Below are 20,197 nucleotides of genomic sequence, written 5' to 3' on the forward strand. Positions count from 1 at the left end.
CCCCAGCCAGGGATTGAACCCACGTGCCCTGCATTTCAAGCTGGATTTTCAACCACTGGACATAGGTTTATGTACAGTTTTCTAAGCAGAAGTAGGACCACACGATGCCTGTTCTCTGCGGCTTGCTGTTTCCCTTAACTGTGCTCTGGGCAGCTTTCGAGTCAGTCCACACAGGTCTGTTCCATTCTCCTTTCACGGCTGCCTGGTATTCCAGACAGTGGCTGCGCTGTCGTTTCTTTAACTCACGTGCCCGGCTGGTGGACAGGAGGGCGCCGTCCAGAAGAGAAACCCCCGTACCAGCATCTTCATACATCTGTGCTACTCTTTCTGCAGGGTGGGTTCTTGGAGGTGGAATTCCTGGGCGTGCACATTGAGCATTTTCATAGATCGTGTCATGTTTTCTCACCAGCTGTAGCCTGGTTTTAGAGGGAATTCTCTGGTATGAACATTGAATCTCTTAACGGTGTCTAGACTCAGATCGTCACAGAATCTGGGTTTTAGTGATGCTGAGGCACGTGGCTTAGCTCTGCCCTTTTTCCTGCTTCTGTGCTTCCCATTCATTCATGAGCTTTGGTTTAATTATTTTAATAAATACATGTTTGAGTTTTTTTTTTTTAATATTTGTTTATTTATTCAACTGCCTTGGGTCTTAGCGGTGGCATGCAGCATCTCTAGTTGCAGTATGTGGGATCTGGTTCCTGACCAGGGATCGAGTCCTGGCCCCCTGCTTTGGGAGCATGGAGATGCTTTTTTATTAAATGTTAAAGGGCTATAAAATCAGTTCACTTCTCCCAGAAATAACCATTTATGATGGTGTGTACCCTTTTATGTCTTTAACTTTCTATACCCTGGGGTAACTGGAATCACAGGCACCCGTGACAATTGACTTGTGTCTTTTAAAGGAGTCATTACCATTTGTATGAAATTTCAAACTTTTGCAGCCTTTTCCCTGCTCAGCATTTCTTGAAACTAAGCTTTTGGAATGACTTTTTTGAGGATGTGTTTTTAATTCATTTATGGCTGTGTGGGTCTTCGTTGCTGCTTGTGGGCTCCCTGCAGCTGCAGCGAGCGGGGGCTGCTCTCTGGTGCGGCTCGGGCTTCTCACTGCAGGGGCTTCCCTTGTTGTGGAGCTCAGGCTCTGTAGTTGGTGCACAGGCTCAGTTGCCCCGTGGAATGTTGGATCTTCCTGGAGCGGGGACCAAACCCATGTGCCTTGCATTGGTAGGACCCCTAACCACTGGACCACCAGGGAAGTCGTGGAATATTTTTTGATTTACAGAGGAGTTGCAAAGATCCAGAGTTCACATGTGCCTTTCTCCCAGGCTCCCACCTTCTGTTGTGTGATGAATTTGCCCAAACCAAGAAATTAACATCAGTGAATGACTGTTAACTTCAGACTTTATTTGGATCTTACCAGCTTTTCCACAGATGTTCTTATTCTGTTCCAGGATCCATCCAGAGCAGCCTGTTGCATTGAGTTGTTTTGATTTATCCACATTTCTGTGTATAGGTCTGTTTTTTAATTGATGGAGAGGGATCCATTGATGATGAAAGCCCGTTTGCTCATATTTCCAGTGTTGAACATGCACACTGATTCTCTTTCCCTTCTGCAGTTGTGAGCCACACTGCCCTCAGCACAGGTAGGGTTTTGTGTGGGTGGATGGACCCAGGGAGGTGGAATCGCCAGGTGGGAGGGAGCCTGTGTTTCTAGTGTGGTCGCTGATTGCCAGGTCACTCTCCAGGGTCCTTGTTCTGCCTCTTGGTTGAGTTGCCTCTTGGTTGAGTTCCCTCTTTGGTGCCAGGCACTGAAAGCTGTGGATGCAGAAATGAGGGAGACAGCTTTTTAGTAGACGTCCATAAATCATGGCAAGACCACCAGTGTGGGTCGCAGCTGACCCCAGAGGACCTTAGAAGAGCTGGATGGACAGTGGAGAGGGCTGAGAAAGGTGTTGGGATGGGGCTCCAGGCAGGTGTGAAGACCATGCAGGTGTGTGCTCCGGGCAGGTGGGCTGACCGACTGTACCGAGGCAGGGCTGGTGTGATCGGACTGTCCAGGCGGGGGAGGTGAGGTGGGCAGGCACTGGGGGCCATCAGGCTCCGGGGGCACAGGCCGTGTGTCCTCAGCACCCTCCTGCTCCTCATGTCAAGAGCTTGGTGGCGTGCAGGCCAAAACGCACCCAGCTCCCTCTTGGCTCCTTTGTGCTTCTGTTTGCTCTTTTTTTTTTTTTTTTTTTAATTTAAACTTCTGTTTTATATTGGGGTATAGCCAATTAGCAATGTTGTGATAGTTTCAGGTGGACAGCAAAGGGACTCAGCCATACGTGTACATGTATCCATTCTCCCCGAGACTCCCCTCCCACATGGGCTGCCACATAGCACTGAGCAGAGTTCCCTGTGCTCTACAGTGGGACCTTGTTGGCTTCCCATTTAAAATATCCTATTTAAAATATGTCCATCCCCAAAACTCCCTAACGATCCCATGCCCCCATCCTTCCCCCTGCTGTTTAATCTGGACGTCCGCACGGATCTGCCCTCGCTTTCTTCGGGCCACAGCTTAGAGGGCATCTCCTTCAAGCTTCTCTGCTGCCCATCACCCACCAGGCCTCACTCTGAGCTTGTGTGCTCAGTCGTGTCTGACTGACTGCGACCCCATGGACTGCAGCCCACCAGGCTCCTCTGTCCATGGGATTCTCCAGGCAAGAGTACTGGGTGGAGCCGGTTGCCGTGCCCTCCTCCAGAGGATCTTCCCGACCCAGGGATCAAACCCATGTCTCTTGCGTCTTCTGCATTGGCAGGTGGGTTCTTTACCACTTCGCCATCTGAGAAGCCCTGGGCCTCATTCTGCTTTGGTTTAATTCTTGTAGCCCTTCTCACTAGCAGGCATAATGTTGTTGTTCAGTCATTCAGTCGTGTCCTACGCTTTGAAACCCCATGGACTGTAGCACTCCAGGCTTCCCTGTCCTCCATTATCTCCTGGAGTTTGGTCAGACTCATGTCCATTGATCTGTTGATGCCATCCTGGATGGCAGATATAATGTATGTGGATTTATCTGTCAGCCTCCTTAGAATGTCCTTCCTTGAGGGCAGGGATTTGGTCTGTTTGGATCTCCAGCCCCCACCCTGTGCCGGGCCCTAGACCCTTGGCACCTCTGCTGACGGGTGTTCCCCTTGCTGGGGTGACCTGAGATGACAGCAGCAGGCATTTAACACTGGGTCAGATGCAGCTCTGTGTCATGAGCTGTCTTCTCCTTCAATCCCCACATCCCCTCCATGAGCCCGACCCAACTTAATGGTGTCTCTTCTCTGGGGGGGCGTTGGGAGCTGGTGGGGGTGTGGGTGGCGTGACTGTGGGGCAGGGACTTGGCCATCCGCTGACCCAAGCTCCAGCTGGGAGCCCAGGCCGACTCCCTGGCAGATGCTGCAAAGAGGAGGCAGGCTGTGGGTTTCCGTTCTGGGGTGTGAAGTCAGACAAGAGCTCATAGCCCCGGGCTGGACATGGGATCCTTGTGCCAGGAGGACGCAGGTGAACCTGCCTGGCCTGGAGTGCTGGGGAGACCCTCTTGCCCCCATCCTGCCCTCTCCGAAGGGGAAGGAAGACTCTCACCTTCTAGCTCGTTGTAACAGGAACTGCCACCTCCCCCCCAGCCTTGGTTTGCAAAACTCTGAGCCTAGTGGGGAAATGAAGGGCTGGCTCGCTAACCACAGTGAAAACTCATTTGCAAAGGCAAAGCAGGGGCCACAGGCCCCTTCTCCGCCCCTGCAGAAGGGACCCACATCTGTAGGCAGCTGTCTTGCTGGGGCGGGTCATGTCCTACCATGGGGCCTGGGAGCCTTGAGATAGTTAACAGACTGCGGGCTTTCTTGTCTTTCAGCCTCAGTCTTCCCCTCCGTTAAACGGGAGTAATCACGATAATATGGTGGTGGTCCGATGGCTCCTTAGAGGAGGAGATGCACGCAGTGCCTGACACCCTGTTCCTCCTGGGGGGCTCTTAGCATCATTCCTGGGGTGCTAACAGACAGTGGGCACCCCTCTCCCGGCCTGCGTTCCATGCGATAGCTGCTTTTTAGGAATAATCCTCAGGTGGAGCAACCAGGGGGTAAAGGAATATTTCCTGACACACGATTTCCTTTTCCTCTTTGAGCAGACCTGGCCAGTTTAGTCAGACTTCACGGGGCAGTCTGACATCGATTCAATGGAGGGCGTTGTGAGGGTCAGACCTCATGCCTGCAAAGCTGAACAGGGAGGCAGAACTGGGCTTCCCGTGTTGGGACTGGCAGGGGAGCCCACGGGTGCCTAGCGAGCACCCCCACACCCCCGCGCCTGGAGGTCCGGCATCCCTGCCAGTAACTCTCTGGAGGCTCCCAGGGTCCCGCTCTCCCGGGGCCAGGGCCTGGGTCAAGGCCATAGCAGTAAAGCAGAGCAGCGAGTCATTACCGAAAGTGTAGTGAGGACCAGGAAAGGGGAAGTTGAGAAGAGGAAGGGAAGGCCTCCCGGAGGAGGGGGCCGTCTACTCGGGGCCCAGCCAGATGAATGCCGTTTCCTGCTCCCCGGCTGTGTTCACCCCCTGGGGCCCTGGGTCGGCTCTGGGAAGAGCCGGGCTTTCCCTTGCAGGCTGCCCACGTCCCTTGGGGCCCTTCCCCTTGACTGTGGCTCTGTCAGTCAGGTCCCTAGGCATCTGAGCCCTTTTTGTCGCCAACATGGCCCAGGCCCTGCTGGAGACTGGGAGAGTGTTCTGCTGGCGACCCCTGGCCTGTCCTGATCAACAGCAGGGTGAAAAGGCGTCTCTGCCATCTCCTTCAGGGGCTGAGCTTGGCATCAGGAGCCCTGAGTGCTTCTGGCATCTCTCTCCAAAGCCCGCCAAGACTTGCCTTCAAAGAGCCCCCTTGAGTCAGTATCTGTCCTGTTCACCCTAAAGGTTTTCCTAGAGACCATCATGGGAGCAGCCCACCCCCCGAAACAGAAGTGGGGAGAGGAGAGAGGCAGGCTCCCCTGGGCCGCGGGCTTTCTCTGTGCAACACCCCCATTTCACACGTGGGGGGTCACGCCCTGTCATACCCTGCTGCCTTTGACGTCACGGTCCGGCCGGCCAGGTGGCCGTGAGGGGATGACCTCACCTTCCCAAGTTGAGTCTGGAAGATGGGGGTTTGTTCCTGGGGTTGGGAGGGTTAGGGAGCTGGTGAGCTCAGCTCTGGCCCTAATAAAGATTTCCTAAGAAGGGTCCTGTCTGTCAACTGTCCAGCTCGGGTGTTTTGACCTTGGGTCTTGACCTTGGCAGGGCTCCCTTCTTCTGCTGGTGGAACTGGGAGCCTGCCTGGGGAGTGCTGGAGCTGCACTGGCGGGGCTTGGACCGGGTCGCCCAGCCTGCCGGTCTGTGTCCTCCTCTGCAAAACGGGGTGCTGATAACAGTAGCCACTCACCCCTTAGGGCTGCAGGAGGCCCCTCTGAGGTGGCGGATGCCGAGTGTCATCTGTGGCTGGTGGCTGGTGGACGATGGCCTGTCAGAGTTGCTGCTGCCTATATGTAGGGGTTTCGGAGCTGGGATCCGAGCAAGGGTGTTCCTGAGACGAAGGACCCTGAGGGACACAGCTGGGCTGGGGGAGATCTGAGCAGGCTGGGGGTCTTCCCAGGAGAGGAGCTGGCCTTCCCTGAGGAGTGGTTAAGACCGCCTGCTGGGAGGCAGACTGCCAGGGTTCAAGTCCTGGCTGCACCAGGGTGGTGGTGACCTCGTTTGCTGCCGTTTGGTCACTAAGCCATGTCTGACTCTTTGCGAACCCATGGACTGTAGCCCACCAGGCTCCTCTGTCCATGGGGTTCTCTAGGCAAGAATACTGGAGTGGGTTGCCATGCCCTCCTCCGGGGGATCTTCCCAACCCAGGCATCAAACCTGTGTCTCCTGCTTGGCAAGTGGGTTCTTTACCACTGGGCTACCTGGGAAGCCTGGTGGTGGCCTTAGAAAGTCATGAATCTCTTAGTTTCCCCATCTTTGGAACACAGATGACAATCTCTGCTCACACGCATGTGTCAGAATCTCTGGTGTGGTGCCTGGCCGGCCGTACTTGGTGTTTCTGTGAATGTGGCTTTCCTGTCCTTTTGTGCCTGTTGGATTTCCACTGAAGCCAAGAGGTCCCTGGTAGAAAGATGAGGGCCAGCATTTTCCACTGGAGGATTCAACATCAATCCACCTCGAGAATTTTCTCTACACAAAGTGGTCAAATTTGGGATAGTTGTGTATTCTCAGAACCTTTCTTTTCCTGTTAAAAAAAATGATAAGAAAAGAACCGTCTGACACAAAGGGTGAGCTGCCTGCCCGAGCCCATGGACAGAGGAGCCTGAAGGGCTACAGCCCATGGGGTCGCAAAGGGTCGGACACGACGGAGCAACTGAGCGTGCGTGCACACTGGTCGGACTGAGGTCGGGGAGGGGTGATGGGACGAGAGGCTGTTGTCACGGGAGTTCACGCTGTCCTTCCGCAGGTGCTGAGTGCTCGGGCTCCTCGCGGACGTTCACTGAAGTTGTGTTCTTGGCAGCCGTCCCTGGCCTTTGCAGAACGGGAGGCCCCCAGGCTGGGCCCCGTCGCGGGCCCTGCAGCCCACTTCCTCTGGGTCTGTGACTGGCTATCAGGCAGCCCCATGTGCCTCTATTTGTGGTCTGGCTAGAAATAGTATGGATCCTGGTGGAGAGAGGAGCAGTCCGCAGGGAGGGGTGAGGGGTGCTGTCCGCAGCGCCCCCCGGGAGACTGACTCAGGCCCCGGGGGCGGGAGCCGGTGCTGGAAACACCCTTCCCTCCAAAGTTCTTTTCTGGTCTTTCTGAGCACGTCAAGGAGAACATCTGTGTGGTACTAGCACGGTTGGTTTGTTTCTTTCTTAATACTCTGTATTTTTAACTGAAGCTTTTATTGAGGTCTTCAGAGGATCATCTGTGTGTGGACTGTACTCAGTTTCCCCCAGGACTAATAACACCCTGCAAAGTTGTAATGTGACGTCACAGCCAGCACGCTGGCCCTGATCAGTTCTCGGCCCGTCTCACGCTGATGTCCCCAGTTTCCCTTTTATTTTTAATATTTATTTATTTGGCTGTGCTGGTCTTAGTTGCGGCATGTGGGATCTAGTTCTCGGACCAGGGATCAAAGCTGGGCTCCCTGCATCGGGAGCACAGAGTCTTAGCCGCAGGACCACCAGGGAAGTCCCCGGTCTTCCTTATACTCTGTATGCATTTATGTGTTAATTCTGTACAGTTTTATCCCATGGATAGATTTCTGCATCCCCTACCACAGACAAGACATCGAAGTTCATTGCCATCAGCATGCCTCTTAAAAACCACACCTACCTCCATTTCTAAAATTTTGACACGTTTCATTTTGAAAGGCCTAAGTTTTCTTCAATAAGGTATAACTTAGCTATGGGAAAAAATGCAAGTGAGGTGAGCATGAGCTCAAATTTACACATGTCTAGCTCTGTGGTCACTGTCCCCATGAGGTAACCACTGCTCTGCTTCTGTGTCCTTCTGTGAGTCTGACTACGGTGAACTTGGCCTCACGCCGTCTAATAACTGCTCTCTCCTCTTATAACTCAGAAGCACCCAAGGGTTTGCTTTGGCATCAACTATTTATAGGCAGAATGTTAATAATATTGTCCCGTTTCTACTGGCTGCATTATTTTACAGTTCCGATGATATACCACCCAGGTGGCTCGGTGGTAAAGAACCCGCCTGTCAGTACAGGAGACTTGGATTTAATCCCTGGGTTGGGAAGATCCCGTGGAGGAGGAATTGGCAGCCCACTCCAGTATTCTTGATTGGGAAATCCCATGGACAGAGGAGCCTGGAGGTCCATGGGGTCGAAAAAGAGTTGGACACGACTTAGCGACTACCACCACCATGATATGCATTGGATGGGACTGGTTTTCTTTTTACCTAAAACATAAACTCAGAATGCTGCTGCTGCTGCTAAGTCGCTTCAGTCGTGTCCGACTCTGTGCGACCCCATAGACAGCAGCCCACCAGGCCCCACCGTCCCTGGGATTCTCCAGGCAAGAACACTGGAGTGGGTTGCCATTTCCTTCTCCAATGCACGAAAGTGAAAAGTGAAAGTGAAGTTGCTCAGTCGTGTCTGACTCTACACGACCCTGTGGAACTGCAGCCCACCAGGCTCCTCCATCCATGGGATTTTCCAGGCAAGAGTACTGGAGTGGGGTGCCATCGCCTTCTCCGGAAACTCAGAATACTCAGATGAAAAGGCAAGTTGATTTAAAGATAAATATTAGACAAACGGTACCAGCACCATGCCATACGGCAGACTTATCAGATGGCATTTGAGAAATAGTGTCAGAAGCACATATGGTTCCAAAAAACTCCAGACCCCAAGTTGGTCAGTGCAATGAGGGGAAAGATCTGTAGATAGTCTTGGTACAATCAAGGCCTTCTATGCAATTTTGATTCACAGTGCTGGGTTTATTTAAGATTCTTTTTGATGTGGACCACTTTTAAAGTCCTCATTGAGTTTGTTACAATATTGCTTCTGTTGTTTGATGTGGCTTTTTTGGCCATATGGGATCTTAGTTTCCTGGCCAGGGATCGAATCCCCACTCCCTGCATTGGAAGGCAAAAATTTAACCACTGGACCACCAGGGAAGCCCCAGTACTGGGTTTAAAGCAAAGAAAATTAAAATTTGATTAGGCCACGCACACATAAAGGAGTGAGCTTCCTTTTAATGCCTTAATGATTTTTGTCCTATCTTCATACCACCTGTTTTCTATACCTAATACATATTTTAAAATCAACTTTTTCAAACTTAAATTTGTGTAGAAGGAACTTTGAGCTCACAGTTTAGAGGCTGCTAGATGTGTTTCAATATGAATTGGAAAAATACACACCATAGTTAAGACATAAAAAGAACGTAGATACTGTTAAAGTCATCCCCCACATCAGACATGTGGGATCATTCTCGTTTCGTTTTCAGCAGGAGAGAGGAGACGTCAAATTCAAGTGACACTGAAACAGTGAATACTGAGAGAGCTGTATTTGATGCTTGGTGTTTGATGTTTTGGTGGCCAGCTCATAAGGCTTCTCTTTCTGTCGTCTCCTCCTGAGTTCGGACACGATTAAGAACTGACACCCAGGTCACTCATAACGGGCTATGGGAAGATTTGCTCTGTGTTTGAGCTGCCCCGAGAACCTGGTTTAGCACTGCTCTCTGACCCCTGACCCCCTCACCCTGGGCTCTGTTGGATGCCCACTCCGAGCCACAGGGAGTGGGGCCGGGCATGTGGTTCCTAGGGGGTGGGTTGGACCAGAGCTGGATAAGCAGCCTGAGTTGGGCAAGCCGGGTTCCTTCTCCCAGATTCTCCTACCAGAGAGCGTTCCCTCGTCTCTAGGGGAGAGGGAGTCCCCGAGGGTAAGAGAAGGCCGGTCAGTTTCTCCAGGATCACTTCACACTCTTAAACACCCATAAATCGGCCCTTCAAACATTCCTGCATGGATGCAGAGCCTTCCGTGAACAGCCTGATGTTTGAGTGTTGTTTTTCTGGAAAAGTCTCTGTGGAAGCAGGAGGCGAATGTCCTCAGCTGGGTGTCAGCGCCATCTCATCCATTGCATGCTGCTTTCTTCAACAAGGAAGAGGAGAGCAGCCCCCCTCACTCCCCATCTCTAGCCTTTAAAATAATTTTTTGAATATTTATTTATTTGGCTGTGGTGGGTCTTAGGTGTGGCATGCGGACTCTAGTTCCCCGGCCAGGGATTGAACCTGGGCCCCCCGATGTTGGGAGCGCAGAGTCTTAGCCATTGGACTGTACCAGGGAAGATCCCAAAATAATTTTTAATATCAAAAACTCATCTTTTTGACATTTTACCAAGTTCTTTCAGGTATATCTACCTATGGGATGGAAGTTATTTCCCCACTGCACCCATGAGAAGGTAGAGGCCAAGTCAGAATAAAGAACTCCTCCCCAGGCGCATAGCTGGGGGTCACAGCGTGGAAGCTGAAGCCGTGTCGCCTCGATTTTTGTGGAGTTGGACTCTTCCTGTGCCCCACGTGCACCTCCTGTAACTGCGTGTTCCGTGGTGCATCTCGGTTATTTATCAAAGTAACCCTGTGCCCTTTGGCTTTTTAAAGCAGGGTCCTTCACTGAGACAGAGCAACACTGAGACAAAGCGAAACCACCAGCGGTGGCAACGCTGTTGGTGAGAGATGCCGTGAAAGAACGTTCATCCCAGCAGCTCAGCTAACCCCGGCTCTGAGACCTCCGGGGGCCACCACGATGTGTGCTGACTGCCATTTCGTCTCATTTGCAGAGCAGCTCAGGGAAGGTGCTGCTGTTAGCACCGTGCGTGCAGCTGAAGGGAGAAGGGAGGTGACTCGCCCAGGCTCGCAGGTGTCGCTGGGGAGTAGAGCTGGGCTTGGAACCGGGGTCTCTGCAGTCCAGACTCCTTCCAGGGCTTCCCCTCAACCCCCTCACAGGATAAGTCCAGCCTTCAGAACTCAGCTGGGATGCTCACAGCCTCGAGTAGCCTTTTTTCCCCTTGCTGGGCCGAAGCCCCCGTGTAGACTTGATCTTGCTCCTTTGCGGTGTTTAGCTGAGTGGGAGGTTTACACACTCATGTGCCAATCTGCTCAGGGTCTGTCCCTCTTTCCAGCCTCAGAGTTTCTGAGGACAGGGACTGTGCCTGTCGGTTTCTTCCCTGGCACTCAGCGGGCTGCTCACTCCCCACCCAGTTGGTTGAATGACTGAAAGATGGAAAGGGGGACAGTGGGCATGTGCAGGGAGGTGCCTGAGCCTGGTCTGTCTCTTTTCCCCTCTGTTACACCTGGAGCTTCCTTGAAAGTGTTCTGTTAACCTCGTTGGCGGGTGGTGCCATCTGAGGTCGGGTGAGTAGATGGGAGAAGGCCAGGTGAGGGAAGGAGGAGGTTCCAGGCATGGGAGGCAGCCTAAGAGCAGCCCAGAGTCAAGAGTGAGAGGAGGAAGGAAACAGGAGTCAAAAAGCAGGGTCATGGGGACAGCAGACACAGGGCACAAAAACCCCAAGTGCAGGTGATGGGTGGGTAGTGGTGGCCAGACTTGGGGAAGACCCGGGGTGATGCCGGGAAGGGGGCTGTGCAGAGACCTCGCCTCTGTGGCTGTGTCATCTCGCTTCTTCAAGCAGGAAGCGCGGCTGCAGAGCCCGACCACATGAGCACCCCCGGCCCCCGGAGCCCACTCGGTAGTCGAGTCTGTGCTCTGCCTGAGCCCTTGGCCAAAACTCCCGCCCACGCAGGTCAAGGTCCCCCGGCCACCGGTTGCCCATCACCCTTCCTGTGAGTCACCCCTGCTGTCAGCAAATTGGTGGGAACCTCTCTCTTTTTTTTAAAACCTCTTCTCACACTTTACACACACTCGCACACATACAAATAAAAGCACCTCTCCTTCGCTGAGCCTAGCGCATCCCTGAAGACGCAAAGGAGAGCGTCTTTCTTGGGATAGGGTGTTACGTCCTGTTACGTGAATACGAGTGGGGGCGCATCACCAACAGCTTGAAAAAAACCCAACCATTTCCGCAGTATTGCTTAACACCCGTAAGCACCTAAAAACCAGCCCGTCAAATATTTCTGCAAGAATATAGAGCATCGACAGCAGCGAACACGGAATGATTTGATGCTCTGATGACCTTGTTACTCCTGTATATGATGCTGTACAGTGCTGGTTCTGAATTTTGATTTTTTGTTTCTGTCGTGTAACTACTTTGTAACTCAATAGAAGCGACGGTGAAATCGCCTGTTAAAAATACCAAAAAGAGTATTTAAATTGGACTCTGGTTGGGAGTTGGCTTGCCAGAAGTAAACTCTGAGGTGGACTGGGGTGGCAGGGTGCTGGTTTGCTGCATGACGATTTCCGCCACCAGGAGCGCTGGCTGTGCTCCTCTGCAAGGCAGACGGACGCGCAGGACACTCTCACAGGTGCCTGCCCGTGAGCCCCTCTGGCAGGCGTGCGTGGTCCAGGTGGTGTGTTTCAGGTGAAAGCTTGTGTGTTGTTGTTCAGTCGCTAAGTCATTTCCGACTCTTCTCGACCCCATGGACTGCAGCACGCCAGGCTTTCCTGTCCTCCACCACCTCCTGCAGTTTGCTCCAAGTCATGCCCATTGAGTCGGTGATGCCATCCATCCATCTCATTGTCTGTCGCCCCCTTCTTCTCTCACCCTCAGTCTTTCCCAGCATCTGCGTAGTACAGTAGATACTCATATGTGAGCGTTTGAATAGCAATAGGCACCTGTATACAGTATGTGCATGCACATGTGTGTACATACGTGTGGATCCACACACAAGTCTCCCACACCTGGGAGACCCTCGGGGACATGTGGATTTGTATCCCTAGCACTGGGGTTTTATTCCCAGTGCAGGTCGGAAAGGCACTTTGGGGTTAACCTGGCTGAGTGCAGCCAGCGTTACCCACCTTGCTGACTCACACCCCTGAGTCAGTGGGACCACCCTTCAATAAGGAAGGTGCCCCGCTGCCCCGTGTGATGTAAGATCAAGTGCTGGGCATGTCAACAAAAATGCCCAAAGGGCTCCTGCAGCCTCTTCAGTTCAGTTCAGTTCAGTCTCTCAGTCGTGTCTGACTCTCTGACCCTGTGGATTTCAGCACGCCAGGCCTCCCTGTCTATCACCGGCTCACGGAGTTTACTCAAACTCATGTCTGTTGAGTCGGTGATTCCATCCAACCATCTCATCCTCTGTCATCCCATTCTCCTCCCGCCTTCAGTCTTTCCCAGCATCAGGCTCTTTTCCAATGAGTCAGTTCTTCACATCAGGTGGCCAAAGTATTGGAGTTTCAGCTTCAACATCAGTCCTTCCAATGAATATTCAGGACTGAGTTCCTTTAGGATGGACTGGTTGCATCTCCTTGCAGTCCAAGGGACTCTCAAGAGTCTTCTCCAACACCACAGTTCAAAAGCATCAATTCTTCAGCCTTCAGCTTTCTTCACAGTCCAACTCTCACATCCATACATGACTACTGGAAAAACCATAGCCTTGACTAGACAGACCTTTGTTGGCAAAGTAATGTCTTTGCTTGTTAATATGCTGTCTAGGTTGGTCATAAGTTTTTGTCTTTTAATTTCATGGCTGCAGTCACCATCTGCAGTGATTTTGGAGCCCCCAAAAATAAAGTCTGACACTGTTTCCCACTGTTTCCCCATCTATTTGCCATGAAATGATGGGACCAGATGCCATGATTTTAGTTTTCTGAATGTTGAGTTTTAAGCCAACTTTTTCACTCTCCTCTTTCACTTTCATCAAGAGGCTCTTTAATTCTTCTTCACTTTCTGCCATAAGGGTGGTATCATCTGCATATCTGAGGTAATTGATATTTCTCCCAGCAATCTTGATTTCAGCTTGTGCTTCGTCCAGCCCAGCGTTTCTCATGATGTACTCTGCATATAAGTTAAATAAGCAGGGTGACAATACACAGCCTTGACATATTCCTTTTCCTATTTGGAACCAGTCTGTTGTTTCATGTCCAGTTCTAACTGTTGCTTCCTGACCTGCATACAGATTTCTCAGGAGGCAGGTCAGGTGGTCTCATATTTCTTTCTCTTTAAGAATCAGACTCTGCAGATCACCAATAGAAAGCCACTTGCACTGGTCAGGGATTTCCTTCCTGGGGCTCCTGGTATTCAAGGGGTGGCCAGACAGTGGGTACCCCTGTGTCTCTGGAGGTGGCCCCTGCTCGCCCAGAATGCCTGGAAGGTGGTGGTGCCTGTTTTGAAGGACTTGGTGGTGGCTCACGGAGGCCCAGCCACCGGCCCACACAGACAGGTGACTGTCCACCTACGTGTGAGCCACTGCTGCCCCGCATTGGTGGCTGGTCAGCCTTGTCGTGTGAAGGGGGCACGTCACCATTACACTTACGGCCCTGAGGGTGTAAACGATAGGGGACCAGTTTCCGCTGCTACCAGACACCCAAGATCACTGAAAATAGGCGTTCAAACAGAAGCCTGCACGCGGATGTTCAGAACTGTAGTATTTACAACCCAAAGGTGGAAGGACCCGAATGCCCATCAGTGGACAAATTGTTAGAAAAGATTCGTACGATGGGATGTTACTCATTCATAAGGATGACACGTGCTGCAACATGGAGGAACCACGGACAGGAGTGAATGGAAAAGCCAGACCCGGAAAGAAGACTGTGTGTCCTCTGGTTCCGTTTCTATGTAACGTCCAGAACGGCAACTGTGTGTAGACTAAAAGCGGATGAGTGGTTTCCAGGGGCTGGTGGGGATGGGCTGGTGGGGACGTGGAGCCTGAAGGGCATGGGCTTCTTTCCGTGGAGATGAAAACATTCTAACGTTGACTCCGGTGGCTGCACGCATCTGTGAATCTACTAGAAGCCATGAATTGTTTGCTCTCAGTGGATGGCACGTGAACTATGGCATGTGAACTGTTCTTTTGTGCTGGGTCTCCTTGCCGCGTGCGGGCTCTCTCCAGTGGCGCCTCCTCCTGTGGTGCGGGCCTCCTCACTGCTGGCTTCCCTGGTTGCGCGCATGCTCCAGTGTGTGGTCTGGCAGCTGCAGCACACGGATGCAGTAGTTGTGGTGTGTGGTTCTAGTTGCCCTGCGGCCTGGGGGTTCTTCCCAGACCAGGGATCGAACTCCTGTGCCCTGCGTTGGCGGGATTCCTAACTGCTCTAGCACCAGGGAAGTCTTGGACTGTATCTTAAAAAAGCTGTTATTTTAAGAGAGTGAGTGAGAGAGTGCACTGATTTCTGTAGTTCAGGATACCTTCAGGGCTGCAAAATGTATAGAAGTGGTAACATCTCATCCTGTCTCCACGCAGCAGCTCTACTCAGGGAGCCCAGAGACGCTGTTCTTGTCAATAATTGGGGTCTGTCCACATCCGCCACTGTTCTGCTTGAACTGGAGACACTGCAACTTTGATGCATCTGATCCCCGAGTTCCATGAGGGTAGCACAGAAACTACCGGCTTCCCAGGAGGCTCAGTGGTAAAGAATCTGCTTGCCAGCGCAGGGGACTTAGAAGAGTCAGGGTCAACCCCTGGGTCGGGAAGATCCCCTGGAGAAGGAAATGGCAACTCACTCCAGTATTCTTGCCTGGAGAATTCCATGGACAGGGGAGCCTGGTGGTACAGTCCGTGGGGTTGTGAGGACACAATTTAGCAGCTGAGCACACACAGCGCAGAAACCACCGGCTTGATAAGCTGACTCAGCAGAGGATGCTGTGGGCTGACCCTTATGCTAGAGTGGTCACTGATGCACATTGAAGGCACTTTGCTCTGAACACTGCAGCCCTCTGCTCAAGGCCTGGGGGGGTTAAGGCCTCCAGAAGCAGTCGTCGACCTATAGCAGGTGGAAGTTGGGGGACAGATACCCCAGCTCCCTCCCTCCTCCATGGGGCAGCCTCTAAGGGGGCTCTTAATCCCCGTGGGGTCAGCTCCCACTGCCCCTGGGGTACCAGCTTGGTAACATAGCAACTGTCTTGCTTCCCCGTGCCTCTGCCGGTGTTCCCTAGCATCTGCTCCCGGGGCAACTGCATATGCTCAAATCGCGGTCTCAGAATCTGCTTCTGGGGGAAGCCAAGCCAAGCCACCTGGGAGACCTTCTCATTTCTTGTGCCGCAGTCTGAGTCTGTGCTCCAAGCCAGGCTCTGACGCAGGCGGCCGTGCACAGGACGGACACGACCCTTGTCCTGCTGGGGCTTGGAGGGGAGAGCGGATGGGCAGTAAACAGATGAACCTGTGATTGCAGATGGTGCTGGTGAGGAGCTTTCCGGGGAACCGACCGATGACTCGTGCAAAGCACTGGCAGCGTGCCTGGCGTTATAGTGTGTGCTCTGGGAGAGCTGTATGTGATTATCATTGCTTGGATTTGTATTCTCACGGTTGAACTCAGTGTGTCTGTAAGACCGTTGGGGGCCAGGACTGTGTACATTCAGGGGATTGTCTGGCTGACAAAGTGTGATGAATCAATACTCCATGTTCATGGATAGAAAGACTCGATATGTCAGTTCTCTGCAACCGAGGGTCGTCAACACAGTCTCCATCAATATCCTAGCAGGCTCTTCTGTAGACAGTGACAGCCTGACCCTACAGTTCATATGGAGAGGCGGGACACCTGACAGCCAGTGCAGTGTCGTAGGGCAAAGTCAGACGGGGCTGCAGCCTCACGCTGAGACGTACAGTAAAGTCACAGTTATCAGGGCAATCAGGGAAATAACAGACCCATGGAACAGAAGAGAGAGACCAGAAATAGAGCCACACAAATAGTCAGCTGACCTTTGATAATGGAAGGGAGGCTCCAAAGGAGAAAGCATGGTCTTACCAGAGGTATGATGAGTAGGCCAGTACTTATCTGGGCAAAGAGGGGAGCGATCAGGATGACGTCATGGAGGTGTCCAGTCCTGCTGATGAGGGCAGACACCTGCAGCCCTCTCCTGGGACAGGGCTGGCCTCCAAAGGGTGCTCCCTTGCAGTGAAGTGAGGGGCGGTGGTGCAGGGGTCATTGAGGCTGTTTATGTCATCAGAGTAGCTGTTGTATTTCATTCTCTTCCCATTTCCTGTTTTCTCTATCTTTTAAAAAAATATTTATTTGTCTGGGTCTTAGTTGTGGCACGTGGGCTCTGTGTTGTAGCCCTGTGAACTCAGTAATTTTGGTGCGTGGATCCCGGAGGGCATGGGCTTAGTTGCTCTGTGATGTGTGGGATCTTGGTTCCCGGACCACGGATTAAACCAGTGCCCGCTGCGTTGGAGGGCGGATTCTTAACCGCCGGCCCACCAGGGAGGCCCCTCTTTCTCTCTTTGCGTGTTGCGCTTTCATCTCGCCCTCCCCGTCTGGGTAGCTTGTCTCCTCTCTGTGTGTGGTTGTCCCTGACCCTGGTTGACCCTGTTTGTGTGTGTTCATATCTGTGTGTGTCTGTCTCCCTCGGTCTCTCACTCTGTCCCATCTTGAGGTCTGTCCCATTGTCCCCATCACTCTCTCCTTCCTCTTTTTTTTAAAAAATATTTATTCGGGCACACCATGTGGCATGTGGGATCTTAGTTCCCTGACCTGGGATCGAACCAGTGCCCTCTGCATTGGAAGGCCGATTCTTAACCGCTGGACTGCCAGGGAAGTCCCTGTCCCCTTCCCCTTTTAACGATCGTATGTTTATTATAATTTTGCTGTAAAGAAAAAAGCTCACAGTAGGCCAGTTCAGAAATTCCCTCTTAGCAATATTTTATGGGGAAAGAGAATGGTTAGATAATCATTGCTAGACTAACTATGGGGGAAAAAAAAAGAGTATTTGCTTAAAGTCGCTAGACTCTTGACTGGCTGGGTGGGTGAGTAACTGATTTCTGAGAACAGACCTTAATACCTTAGATGTTCCCAGATAACCGCTAAAGCAGGTAGATCAGCCCTGCTGATCTGACCTCTCAGAAGGTGGTGGGTCTGAGCGCACACAAAGTCTCTGTGTTTTGTTGTTGGCTTTTGAGGAATGAGGATAAGAAGAAAAGATAAGATTCCCTGGTTTCAGGGTTGGATGAAGGGTGGGATTATACCTCCCACCTCTCTACCCCACAAGGTTTAGAGACCCCCCCAATACTAGGGCCATTCATAATTGCTAAGTGTCTCAAAAACTTTTTTTTGGCTTAAAAAAAATTGTAGATTCAAATAACACAAAGTTTCTGTGTGCCATTCACCTAATTTCCCCCCATGAAAACATTTTTCATAACCATAGTTATCAAACCCAGGAAACTGAGCTGGTAAAATGTTCTTAAATCATAATTAACAATGGAGTATTACTCAGCCATTAAAAAGAATACATTTGAATCAGTTCTAATGAGGTGGATGAAACTGGAGCCTATTATACAGAGTGAAGTAAGCCAGAAAGAAAAACACCAATACAGTATACTAACGCATATATATGGAATTTAGAAAGATGGTAACAATAACCCTGTATACGAAACAGCAAAAGAGACACTGATGTATAGAACAGTCTTTTGGACTCTGTGGGAGAGGGAAAAGGTGTGATGATTTGGGAGAATGGCATTGAAATACGTATAATATCATATATGAAACGAGTCGCCAGTCCAGGTTCGATGTACGATACTGGATGCTTGGGGCTGGTGCACTGGGACGACCCAGAGGGATGGTATGGGGAGGGAGGAGGGAGGAGGGTTCAGGATGGGGAACACATGTATACCTGTGGCAGATTCATTTTGATATATGGCAAAACCAATACAATATTGTAAAGTTAAAAAATAAAATAAAAACCATAATTAGTTACTTTTTTATCTTTTATTGAAGTATAATTGAGTTACACTGTTATGTCAGTTACTGCTGTACAGCAGAGTGACTCGTTTATACGTGTATATACATTCTTTTTCACTGTAACTTATCACAGGATACTGGATGTAGTTCCCTGTGCTCTACAGCAGGACCTTGTGGTCATTCATTCTGTGTTACCAGTTTGCATCTGCTAACCCCAGGCTCCCAGTGCAGCTCTCTCTCACACCCTGCTCCTTTGGCAACCCAGTCTGTTCTCTCGTGTCCCTGATTCTGATTCTGTTTCATAGAGAGGTTCCTTTGTGTCGTGTTTTAGATTTCACATGTATGTGATGTGCGCGTGCTCCATCGCTCAGTCGTGTCTGACTCTTTGCAGCCCTCCTGGACTGTAGTCCGCCAGGCTCTTCTGTCCATGGGATTTCCCAGGCAAGAATCCTGGAGTGGGTTGCCATTTCCTCCTCCACGGGATCTTCCCAGCTCGGGGATCAAACTGTGCGGTGTCTCCTGCGTAGCTGGTGGACGCTCTACCACTGAGTTACCAAGAAAGCCCATGTGAGTGATGCCATGTAGTATTTCTCTCTCTCTTTCTGATTTATTCCACTTACGGTGCTAATCTCTAGTTGCATCCAAGTTGCTGCAAATGGTATAATTTTGTTCCGTTTTATGGCTGAGTGGTCAGGCCATAATGAGTTTTCATCATTTTTTTATGTGGACTCAGTTTTGGTTTGTTTGAAGAGTTTTAAGGAATTTTATCACATGTATAGACTTGTGTAACCACCACCACCACACACAGAGTGCAGAATAAATGCTGTTTATTTAAAGTTTTTTCACTTTACTTCATGACTCTTGTCCTCCAAACTGTTTTCAGTCTGGCTAGATCCATGGTAAGACAGTGGAAAGCCTTTTAGTTCATTCCACCCCTTCCTCCCCTAATTTAAGTATCTTGCCTCTTCTGCAGAGATACTGTAGAGATACTGCAGAGATTCTGTAGAAAATCCACCTACCAATGCAGGAGATGCAAGAGATTCATGTTTGATCCCTGGGTCGGGATGATCCCCTGGAGGAGGAAATGGCAACCCACTTTAGTATTCTTGAGTGGAGAATCCCATGGACAGAGGAGCCTGGTGGGCTGTAGTCCACGGGGTCGCAAAGAGTTGAACATGACTGAGCACACACATGTCTCATTTCACTGTTATGTGTGAACAGCTTTGAACCTTTACTGCTACTTCAACTCTGACTCTAAAATGCCCTGGTTCACTTGGGTCTGTTTGCTTCTTGGACTCCAGGTCAAAGCTGAGGTCTCCTTCCTACCCTCTCATTTCTAGGAATACCTCTCTTTGCTGTTTCTCTGTTCAGTGCAATAACAGAGGTATATGTCCCAGGATTCTTATGGTTGCATGCGACAGAAATTTCCCACTAACCAAAGCTAAAAAGAATTGATTAGGTCACATAGATAGCGTATTCCAATGCAGAAGAGGCTTCAAGCCCAAACGGACCCAGGAGTTTGATAGTGCATCAGGGCTGAGTCATTTTGCCTTCCGTGTGCCCAGCAGCATGGACCCTGCTACCCCTCGACTCATGTTTCCTCAGCCTGCAGCAGCAGCAGGAGAAATGTGATGAATGGCTTTGGCCAAGCAAGCCCTGGGAGGATGCTGACGGGCCCAGCTTAGGCCGTGTGCTCCTCCCTGAATCCTGACCACGAGGTGGGATGCCTTGGTCATTTCTGGGCCCCTGGGCCCCTCCTTTGGCCTGTTGTGGTGGGAGGGGGGTGGACCATCTTCATCTCAGGCGTGTGAAGTGTGTCCATCCCAGGAAAAGGTACTTTTCTGACAGAAGAAAAGGAGGAAGGGATCGATGGACTTGTCTCTTTGTGACACTCCTTAGTTCACTGGACCTCCTGAGATAGGAGCAGGGTCCCTCATGCAACAAACAGCCATCCTGTGAGGGG

At 51.2% G+C, this 20,197-nt stretch overlaps 1 protein-coding gene across 1 annotated transcript in view; it reads left to right on the forward strand.

The window, feature by feature from the left end:
* The window catches only part of PLCG2 (phospholipase C gamma 2), a 159,388-nt gene that overhangs the window by 46,507 nt on the left and 92,684 nt on the right, over nucleotides 1–20,197 (forward strand). The window lies entirely within an intron of this gene.

This window comes from Bos grunniens, chromosome 18 (genome assembly GCF_055505025.1).
Source record: "Bos grunniens cultivar Pamir isolate PY7600 chromosome 18, Bosgru_T2T1.0, whole genome shotgun sequence".
Classification (NCBI taxonomy): domain Eukaryota; kingdom Metazoa; phylum Chordata; class Mammalia; order Artiodactyla; family Bovidae; genus Bos; species Bos grunniens.